Source organism: Stegostoma tigrinum, unplaced genomic scaffold (assembly GCF_030684315.1).
Source record: "Stegostoma tigrinum isolate sSteTig4 unplaced genomic scaffold, sSteTig4.hap1 scaffold_468, whole genome shotgun sequence".
Taxonomy (NCBI): domain Eukaryota; kingdom Metazoa; phylum Chordata; class Chondrichthyes; order Orectolobiformes; family Stegostomatidae; genus Stegostoma; species Stegostoma tigrinum.
The window spans coordinates 1-9436 of NW_026728396.1; the positions used below are offsets into that span (position 1 = coordinate 1).

The 9436-nt window shown below is 42.7% G+C and overlaps 1 long non-coding RNA gene across 1 annotated transcript; it reads right to left on the reverse strand.

The window, feature by feature from the left end:
- Nucleotides 1-416: 416 nt before the first annotated feature.
- On the reverse strand, nucleotides 417-8908 carry LOC132208560 (uncharacterized). Its single transcript, XR_009444680.1, has 4 exons — nucleotides 8207-8908; nucleotides 6657-6756; nucleotides 4667-4740; nucleotides 417-2965 (listed from the first exon to the last, which is right to left on the reverse strand). It is a non-coding gene; the product is annotated as an uncharacterized LOC132208560 (long non-coding RNA).
- Between the last annotated feature and the right edge of the window lie 528 nt (nucleotides 8909-9436).

Below are 9436 nucleotides of genomic sequence, written 5' to 3' on the forward strand. Positions count from 1 at the left end.
TCACTGTTTGTTTCTTGGTGTCAGTAAGTTAAAAAAAAAGACTCTGGTTATTTGTGAATTCTCTAGTGTCTCAGCAGGTGGGATGACTGAGTAAACACTTGCCCTCAAATAGGTCAAGTGAATGGTCTGATTCCAGTGTGAGATTGAGTTAATGCTTTCCCACGTTCACAACAGATGAATGGACTCTCTCCAGTGTGAATTTGCTGGTCTCTCATTGGGAGGAATGACGGAATGAATACCTTCCCACACACAGAGCAAGTGAACAGTTTCTCCCCAATATGACTTGTTATAGAGAAAGGAAGGTTAAATGAAAGAAAGTCCCTCGTATTCACTGTATAAGTAAAAAGTAAACATTTATTTTTTAATAAAAATAATAGTGAACAAAATGAAACAATTACAAGCAAACTGAACAATTTCCAATAACTACTAACTATTCCCTAAATGGACTAAGTTCTACTGGTACGCTATTCCAATAAACATAAGTCCCACTTATATAATCCAAGTAGTAAGACAAGAAAATAAAATCTTAGTCTCTCAAAGTCTACGCGCTTTATTTCTGCTGCTCTCACGTCATAAATGCCTTTATTCCACGGATCCGGGTGTCAGGGATGTTTTCTCTGTGAAGTACTTTGTGAGGGCTCTTAACTAGAAATACCATGGTGACTTTTATGGATACAGGTGCTTTCTTAGAGACCTCAGTGATTGCTTGTGAGAGATAGATGATTACTTCTCAGATGACCATTCATTCTCACACTGATTTTCAAAATCTCTCGTTATCTACTGGGATGACATGTCAATTTTATTACAATAGCATTCATGCTAAACTATCAAAACCACCAGGTTTAAATTCAATTGTCTTTGAATTGCTAATGCTTGGATGAGACAAATTGGCTGATTCCAGCTCATTGCCAAAACACCAAAACAAGGTTTCCGTTCACACAGCCAATTGATACGTGTTTCAATTTTAGAACGGGCTGTACACCTTCAGCTATATGCAGACACTTTTTTTTCTCTCTCAGTATAAATCCCTAGGCTTAGAAAAGCACTATCCCTTCAAGGTACCATACAATCTTGTCCCTGAATGTTATTTTACAAACAAATTCTCGCTTCCTGCCTTCCAATTCACGATTACTCACGATTACAATTTTTTAACAGACTGAGTTGGTGAGCTTTCAGCTGTGATGATTCTTTTAAAAAAAGACTTCCCACAATCCCCACATTTCCACACTGTCTCTAATATGACTGCTCTGGTGTTTTGACCTTTTAGATGAATCTTCACAGACACTTCCACACAGAGAGAAAGTGTGTTCCTCTCCAGTATGAGTGGTATTTTTTCTTCAATGTTCAAAACGTTTTGACAATTTGGTTATGATGAAGAGAGTGGCTGTCAGATCTGGATATGGTTTCATCTGCACCTCAAGTTGCAAATCAATCTTTCAAAACAGGAAAAGAAAGGAGAAAAGAGAAGATACGCAGGTTGTTAAATTGAGAGAAATTAATCTGGACAATTGTGAAGTCAAGACTTGGGAGAAAAATTACCACATAAAATAGTTGACTACCGTTAAAATCAGTCACTGTTTGCAGTGAACTACTGAGGTTGGAGATTTGCGAGTGAAGGACCTTTATCCTCAAACAATTTGATCCCTTGAGTCCTCAGAACTAAGAACAGATGCAGAAAGAAAGTGCGGTAAGTACTCAGCAATCCTGGCAGCATCTGAAATTGTCCTTTTCCATCGATTAATAACCTCAATAATTGGCCTCAAGTTCTGTAGTTCCCGCTTCAAACATCTCTGACTCTCTCCTTTTCAAAATTGCCCTTCAAGCTGATACATTTTGCAACACTCTTGATCATCAGTATTATGTCTCTTTGTGATAAATCTTGTAATATAATATCTCTGAAATTCTAGTGAACATTTCATTATAGTGATAATGCAACACAAATGTCAATTGTGTTTCTTGACTTCTACAACTATCTGCGTTCATTCCTCATCTCAGCGTGAGAATTCTCAGAAAGAAAGCATAGGGATTCTCGTGGTTCACATGGTCCACTCCTACTTGCTCAACAGACTGCTGCGGTTTGGCAATATTTCCTGTTTGACACTACTTAAATTTGTTCACATCCAAGAATGGAGTTTTATGTAAAAACAACTGGAGGGGCAAAATGGATTTAGCGGTTCTCTATGAATTTTAAAAAATGTTCCAACAAATGCATAAGTAACACTGATAAGACATTGACCTTTTAAAAATTCGAGGGCTCACCATAGCCACCTACACGTACAATACGAGGATGTGGAGATAAGAGTTTAGAAACGGTCACCAACAGAGCTCCAGTAAAAGAGCCACAACAGGAGGATGAAGAGGAGCAGAGAAGGTGCCTGCTCCGATATCGCCCATGATCTGCTCCTTGAAACATTCCAACCCGGCCAAGTTGACACAGCTGACTATCAGCTGGCAGCTTCGTGAAGCTGGACCCAGTCCCGCCAAATAGTGGGACAGGCCAAGATGAACCTCTGTAATCTGTAAGGGTTGAGGGTGAGGGCGGTGATGGATGATCTCCGGCCCTGTTTTGCATCTCAACTTGTTCCTCCATAACCATCCCATAGCCTTGTAAACGCAGATTGTAGATAGTTGATGGACCTTGGTGTGCCTCATTACTGTGGCAGATATGGTGCAGAACAGCACCTTTCTGTTCTGTACTCATTCTCTGAATCCATCCCAGGTCTTTATCCCATTTCTCCATTCGCAGTGATTTATACATTGTGCTGTTATTCCTGGCTCTCACTTTATCCTCGTCAATCCTTTCCATTTCTCTGGTAATGGTGGAAACTTCAAAAATTGGAGTAAGAATCGTCCACTCATCCTTTCTTGCCTGTTCTGATCTTCAAATTAATCACGGCTGATCATCCAGCTCAGGGACCCCACATCATTTTATCTCTTTGGCCCTCAGAACTATATCGAACTCCTCCTGGAAAACAGTGAATGTATTTGACTCAGCCACTTCCTTTGCAAAGAATTCCACATGTTCGCCACTCTGTGAGTTAAAAGAAAATCATCTCTATTCAGCCTAAATGGTTTTCATTTGATTCTTTTCTTTATGCTTCTCACTGATTGTCTTTACTTTGCATTTCAGATTTCTGGCGACATTTCATACTTCATCTGGACACTTTTAAACAAAAAAATCTCTTTACTTCTCCACCACAACACCCTCTGATATCGCAACATGAGCCCTTTTGTCAGTGAATGTTTCCCGTGCTTCACCCACTCATTCTGTCACCCCCACCCTTCCCCACTGGTCAGAAAGTTCACCTGATTTCTGTCCCCACAGACATGACTGGATTCAGGGTCCACACGTCCAGAGCCACGAAAGAGACACCTCGACCCATTGAGTTTGTCCCAGTCAAAATAACAAGAGACTAACTGCTCTAATCCCTTTTCCAGCACGTGGCCCATTCCCAATATTTTGGCATTGCAAGTACTTATCTAAATACATCATAAGTTTTCTGAGGATTTCTGCACGTACCACACTTACAGGCAGTGAGTTCCATTTTCCCACTATATTTCGGGTGAAAAAAATCTCCAATTTGTACTAAACTTTCTGTCCTTTACTTTGGTTCATGCCCCCGGTCATTGATCCATCCAACAAGGGGAATTATGCGTGATGCCTCTTCTTTCTATGTCCCTCATCATTTCTACATACCTCAAAAATGTTCTCGCTCACCCCAGACTTTGCGGGCTGTGTGCTTCCCTGCTGATGGAGAGAAAATAGATTCTCCCCTGCCAGAAATTCTGGGGTGGAGTTCCTGCTATTTCCACCAAATATTTTCTGCACACCCAAATCAATGCTGAAGTAGACCCTGGTCCCTCATTCACGAGAGGCCCCAGAGCCTGCATTCTGGGAGTGGGAATGGGAGAAAGATCGAGAAAAATGGGGAACGAAAACATGTAACACTAGCAGAGAACTGAAACCCATCAACACTACTAGTATGGGGCCAGAAAACTCAGAAACTCTCACCAATTCGAAACCCCATGGTTGATATCCCTACATGCCTGTCACTCACACCCGAATTCACGCCCATTTCAGTGCAAACTTCCATCTCACAGCTTCCTGGTCGTTAACCCATCCAGGCACAGGAGTGGGATAGTTCAAGGTGAGTAACTCAGTACCTCACTGTAGGTCATCTTTCTCTGACCCAATGATGTATCTTTTTTTTCCCATTGCTCCCTTCCCAGTGATTCCAACCTCCTGCAGTTGTCCGTGTCTCCCAGTTTAATGAAGCAATTTCCTTCCCATTCCTCTGGCGATTTCGTTGGGGGCTTAGTGGCGGGGTGCATCAGACTATGTCCTGATTTGCTGATTGTCACTCAAGTTCACTATTTGTCTTTTAGATTTAAACCATTGGCTGTGTTTTTCAGTTCTCTCATCCCAACAGATGGCCGAAATCATTCAATTCATGTGCAATTTATAGCCTACTCAGAAACTGTGATTAATTTTCGAGCTCTTTCTCAGTTGGGAGAAGATTCAGATGTAGTTGCAATGTAACCACCTCCCCGATTCAATCACAGTCCTTGGTACTAATAGGAAATCCTCAGTAAACATCAATGGAAACGGTGTGGAGGGTAGAAGACAGATGGAGAACAGACATAATGCAAAATAATTTTTAAAAACCTGAAGAATTTTGGATGGTGTGTATCAGGAGCAAAAACAAAAGTTGCTGGAATAGTCAGCAAGCCTGACAGCATCTGTGAGGAAGAAAAAGAAATCAGAATTAATGCTTCAGGTCCAGTGACGCTGCCATAAAAATCTAAAGAACTGTGGATGCCATAAATCAGGAACAAAAACAGAATTTGCCGGAAAACCTCAGCAAGTTTGGCAACATCTGTGAAGAAGAGTCAGAGTTAACGTTTCACATCTGTTGACCAGAGAAAGGGTCAGTATGGATGGACAATGCTTTTCAAAATGTGAAATATCTAAGTGGATTGGTATGCTGCTAATGAAGACAGATGGCGGAGGTTAGATGGCATCTTGTTGCGTGTGGAATTCATTGAAAAAAATTCGAGCACTATTCCGAACTTCTATTCAAAATACAAACTGGAGCTAATACAATAAACTGAAACAACTTCATTTCTGACAAAGAGCCACTGAATTTGAAATCGTAACTGCTTTCTCTGTTTGATGCTGTCACACCTCCTGCATTTCTCCAGCAAATTATTTTTCTGTTCCAGGAAAACGTTTGCTCTATTGTTGATAATTGGCTAACAGCTCCATAAATGCTCTCAGTTGCAGAGTGACCTTCACCTGAATATTGCTCTCTCGATCCGCTTTCTAAACTGAGATGCAAATACGAGACAGACTCGCTCTTGACTGTGGACATACCCACAATTCCAAAAGTCATGGCAACCGCTCTAAGTGCCGTCGTCGCGTTCACTTATGGTTGGAGCATGCTCATAACGATTGCAAACCTTGCCGCTGAATCGGCAGAGAAGGCCATCAATCAATTAGCCCAACCAATGGGAGAGAACGATGGGTGGGACTGTAGGACAGAGCGGGAGTCGCTGGTCCTCCAACTAATGGGAGTGAACAAGCTGTGTTTATAATGAGAATCCAGCAGCTTTCGTGACAACTTTCTCCCATGGCAGCCCCAAAAATTTCCAGTTTCATTCAGCTCCATTTCACAACCTGCCCTTGTGCTTTTGTGTTCGCTTGCACTTTTTCCCAGTTTTTTCTTTAAATTTCAGATGAATAGGCTGCACAGAATATTAGAGGGGGGCAGCAAGGTGTTTCAATGCTTCACCCTGCTGCCTTGGATGGCCGATTCTGAACTCAGCTGACTGTATGGAATTATTACACTGAGCCCGTGTCTGCGTGGGTTCTTCCCACAGATCAAAAATGTGCAGGTCAGTGGATTGGCCATGCTAAATTGCACGTTGCTTCCAGGGATGTATAGGTGAGGTGTTTTAACCACGGGAAATGGAGGGCTATGTGAAGAGGTAAGGAGGTGTATCTGGGTCGGATGCTTCTCATTGGTTGGACAAATTTGATTGGCCAAATGGCCTCATTCTGCAATGTCAGGATTCCATGATTGGATGTGCAGTTGGGAAACTCAACCCAAACAGCAAATCAGAATCTGACAGATCGCTAGTTCATAGTTATCTGAATATACCTGGGTTTTGAACATTAAAGGAAATATCACTGTTCACTATAGAGAGCAGACATTACCATGTTCTGTGTTTGGACAAGGATTCAGCTGATCAGAAATAAATGTATTGTTGATTTAGAGAAACCATGGAAACGTGAGAAATGTGGAAAGAGATTTGCATTCTGGTCTGAACTGGGAATTCACTGACCTAGTTCCAGCCGAAGCTCTGATTTGACTGCAGGGAAGGAGTCACAGTGAGTCAATCTGCAGATGCACCAGAACTTTCACAATCGGGAGAGACCATCCAGGTACTCTGGCTGCAGGACTGGGTTCAAACTTTCATTTCAACTCACTGCATACCCTTGTTGAAAGACCTAGAGCAAGCTGGGAAATGTTTGCCTGTGATATCAAGGAAGCATTAGATAGAGAGTCGCATCAAGGACCAAAATTTGAATTAGTGTGAAAATATTACACTGGTTGGAGTACTCCTGAAGAAAAAAGGAAGATAATTGTACTTACTGGAGTGCAATCGTCTCAGCGCCTGGATATCACTGCAAGAATTCTGCGGCGTAGTGTCTTCAGCCCACACACCTTCAGCTGCTACGACTTTAATCAGGCTCTGCATGTGACAAATTTCCAACATTAATGTTGCAACTTCATACCTGATAATACATTTGATAAAATAGCGTGAAAAATTGGAATGTGAGTATTTAATAATTAAGATTGTTGGATACCAATCATTCACATGCTTTTTACATTCTTTGTGAATTATGAATTACAATTAACTTTGCAAAAGCAATTTGAATTCCGAGGTGCCATACTGAAATTAACCTTAAACTCAAGGGTATGTACGCCAAATCATGTTGACGTTTGGCACAAGACTGTGGTGTGATATCACAAAATGGGATTCACTTGAATTTGCATGACATCATGGAACACCAGTAAAACTGAAATTTATGATGATAAAGGATTAAGCTAACAAGTGGCTGGACCATACTTGACATTAAAGATGAGGTTCGTAATTTTGAAGACCAATTGCTGAGACAATTGCTTCAGATGAACCAAAGGGCAGTATAGGGCAGAAGGTATTTGCTAGACTTGCTTTTATTGGTCGTTGCATTGAATATAAGATTTGGGAGGTCATGTTGTTGCTTCACAGCACATTGGTTAGTCTACTTTTGGAATGCAGTGTGCACTTTTGTTCTCCCTGCTACCATCAGGATGTTGAGCGAAACTTGAAAGGGTTGAGAAAAAAATTGCAATAATATTCCCACAGTTGCTAGGTATAAGCTATAGGGAGAGACTGATTAGCCTGAGTTGGGGAGGGGTATATTTGTCAGAGAGGCGTCAAAGGCTGAGGGGTGACCTTATAGAGGTCTATATGTTTAAGGTGAAGGGAAAGTAAATGTATGGGGCTTAGGGCAATGTTTTCATGTGGAAAGTGGTGCGTGTATGAAATGAGCTAGCAGGGACATGGTAGAAGCTGAAGCAAGTGCATTCAAAAGGCATCTGGATGGGTACATAAGGAGTAAGTGTTTTGTTGTGGGCCAAATGGGGGTAGCTTAATTTAGGATATCTGATTGGCATGGATGGGTTGATTGAAGGGTCTGTGTCCACGCAGTACAACTCTATGTCTGCATCCAAAGACAAACCAAACAAACCAAAGACATAATTTACTTCACCCAACCTGTATTTACATGCATTCCAGGCACCAGGAGGTCCAATAACTGAATGGACACCCAATTAACTTTGACAGGAAGCTTTGTACACTGGCCTTTGCCCACTGCACCTTGGCAGCAATTTCCCCCAAGCTTTACAGAGTCTTCATCATGAAGTCCTAGACCTTGAATGTGCCTGGCTACAACGCTGTGCCCAGGTCAACACCTTGTTCTGGAACACCAGTAACTATCGAGCAGACCAAGACCTCTTTGCCAGATATCAATGACAGTTTGTAAGGGCTTGATACAGTATCTATTATTAACGCAACAACAGAATTTTCTGGTAAAAGTTCAGCAGATCTGACAACATCTGTAGACCGAAATCATGGTTAAAGTTTTGGTTCGGCGGACCTGTCCTCCGAACAGTATTCATTACATTGTTTCCAACAGCAGACACCTCTTGTACAGCTGTGGTACTGTCTGTTACAGTTCCTCTAAACTCTTCCAGTCTTAAGATCTAGGGCAGCATGGTGGCTCAGTGGCTAGAACTGCAGCCTTACAGCACCAGGGACACAGGTTCGATTCCAGCCTCCGGCAAATGTCTGTGTGGAGTTTGCACATTCTCCCTGTGTCTGTGTGGGTGTGCTCTGGTTTCCTCCCTCAGTCCTAAGCTGCGCAGGTAGGTGGATTGGCTATGCTAAATTGCCTGTAGTGTTCAGGGGTGTGTGGGTTACAGGGGGATGGGTCTGAGTGGGATGCTTCAAGGGGCTGTGTAGACTTGCAGGGCCGAAGGGCCTATTTCCACAATGTAGGTAATCTTCACTTGCTACAAACGTTTTCCGAAACCCCACGCAACACAGCATTCACCATTTTCAGCTGGTGAGCCAACAAGATCCGGAATTGCCTCCTTAAACCTCTCTAACCTTCTTTAAGATATTCAATGTAAAATAAACTTTTTTCACCAATGTTTGAAACATTTTAGTTTGATGAATATCTAAAACGGTCCACACAAATGCAAATCATTGCTGTTATTGGCTTACATTGAGTGGAACAGGATTATCACTCTAAGGCTTTACATTCTCGGACCATCACGGCCACAATCATTTTCAAATTGGAAACTTCATCATGCCAGATAATAAAATGTGAGGCTGGATGAACACAGCAGGCAAAGCAGTATCTCAGGAGCACAAAAGCTGATGTTTCGGGCCTAGACCCTTCATCAGAGAGGGGGATGGGGTGAGGGTTCTGGAATAAATAGGGAGAGAGGGGGAGGCGGACCGAAGATGGAGAGAAAAGAAGATAGGTGGAGAGAGTTTAGGTGGGGAGGTGGGGAGGGGATAGGTCAGTCCAGGGAAGACGGACAGGTCAAGGAGGTGGGATGAGGTTAGTAGGTAGATGGGGGTGCGGCTTGGGGTGGGAGGAAGGGATGGCTGAGAGGAAGAACAGGTTAGGGAGGCAGAGACAGGTTGGACTGGTTTTGGGATGCAGTGGTTGGAGGGGCAGAGCTGGGCTGGTTGTGTGGTGCAGTGGGGGGAGGGCACAAACTGGGCTGGTTTAGGGATGCGGTGGGGGAAGGGGAGATTTTGAAGCTGGTGAAGTCCACATTGATACCATATGGCTGCAGGGTTCCCAAGCGGAATA